The sequence below is a fragment of the Hyposmocoma kahamanoa genome, unplaced genomic scaffold (genome assembly GCF_003589595.1).
Source record: "Hyposmocoma kahamanoa isolate Upper Pololo Valley unplaced genomic scaffold, ASM358959v1 100101, whole genome shotgun sequence".
NCBI classification, from domain to species: Eukaryota; Metazoa; Arthropoda; class Insecta; order Lepidoptera; family Cosmopterigidae; genus Hyposmocoma; species Hyposmocoma kahamanoa.
Window position 1 is genome coordinate 2,613 of NW_020653227.1, and position 1,740 is coordinate 4,352.

At 36.8% G+C, this 1,740-nt stretch overlaps 1 non-coding gene across 1 annotated transcript; it reads left to right on the top strand.

Moving 5' to 3' along the window:
- Window positions 1-822: 822 nt before the first annotated feature.
- On the top strand, window positions 823-896 carry Trnat-ggu. Its single transcript has one exon. It is a non-coding gene; the product is annotated as a tRNA-Thr (tRNA).
- The last annotated feature ends 844 nt before the right edge of the window (window positions 897-1,740 follow it).

Consider the following 1,740-nt stretch of genomic DNA (forward strand, 5'->3'; position numbering starts at 1 on the left):
ATGTACATATCTTACTTACAAAACTAACTTAACCGGTATATACATGCAATGGTTATTAGGATTAACCAACTGGAATTTAACTTTACAGTTACCCGTCTGTTCAATATAAATCTATCACGTAATGCCAGATCTAAATTCCGTCTACGTCTAGATTTAGACTCCAGGGATAGCGCTAATCAAGCTGAGTTAGGACCTGTGGATGTAATTATATCTGCTACAGAAGCAGACTGTTGACATGTTCTGTTCAGTAGCTGTAATTTATTCATTATGCTTGAGAAGTTTACTGTTTTATGAGATGTAATTGTAAGTAGACAATTATATGGTATTTTATATTTTAAACATGTGAATGTGGTTGAAGTGGTAGCTCAGCACGGAAGAAAAAACACTGAAACGGCTATCGCCAAACACACTTAAACAAAATGACAAACACTGCGAAATGTTGACAATGATTGGTGATAGTTTCTAATTTAAAAAGATGTAACAAATTCTAGATTGGTAATATAATTTAAATTAATAAAATTTTTATTGAATTGATATTCAATTATTTTTTGTGAAAATTAATACAAAGATCGATCGATTAATAATTATAACAAACTAGTGGAGTAATTTCACAAAAAATAATTGAATGTCAATTCAATAAAAATTTAATTAATACAGTGACTAGCGACATCTCCCGCCAGGACTGGTAGCTGTAAAGGTACTAACTGGGTGATAAATCTGTAATAGATTTCTCATAGTTGGCGCTACGACTAAAAAGTCGTTGAAAGACCAAGTACAAAGACACGACGCAAGCACATAGAAAATTCGCGAGGTCCGTTGGTTCGTTCCGTGGCTTAGTTGGTATAGCGTCTGGCTCGGTATGCAAGAAGACGTCGGTTCGAATCCGACCGGATCGAAGGAAATTTTTCTGAGTGTTCGATCTTTGTATTAATAATTATATAATTTAAACTTTACCCAGTCGCTGTGTTGTTGAAACTTCAATGCCTTTATTGCAAGTTACCACGTTTCAATTTTATATTGAAATTTTATTCAACGTGCTGCCATCTTACGGCCAATAGCTGAACTACGACGAACGATTAACATCCGAATCAATTCGATGAACAGAAACTTGAAAATGTATTATAATAAGAATTACAGAGGTTATGAAATCTAGTATTTCGGGTAGTATTTTTGGTGCGGCTATCATTATAACTGCCTCTGTGGCCAAACGGTTACCATGCCTGACTGGCACGCAGAGGTCCCAGGTTCGATTCCCGGGCCGGGAGAAATATTTGTATGACCTACATTTGTTTCTCCCGTGAGTTTGGGTGTAATTTGTGGTTGTCTATATGTGTGTCCATGGTACCCGCGACACAGGGTTTCCCTAGTGCGGGGCTATGTTGAGTGTGTGTTATTAAATTAAAAAATTAAAAATTAAATTTTGGCACTCCAAAACAGCACGATAAGGCATTTTTCTGCAATTTTATAGAATTTGCACGGAAGAATGACATAACCTTACCATACAAAGCGAAAATGGGGAACTGAGATCAAATAGGTGTTACGAGACCTAATGTTGTCACGCGTCAGATGCTAACTAACCACGTTTACTGTATTTAGTGTTCTGTATAGCCCTGTGAGAGAATGTTTCTCAGGTGAAAATTTTTCTAATGCCAATAACGGTGGGACTAACAAGTCGTGCGCCTGGTAGTAAGCAGACGTACGAAGCTGTAACGGCCTTTACGTAGCAGTTGCAGTGTAACT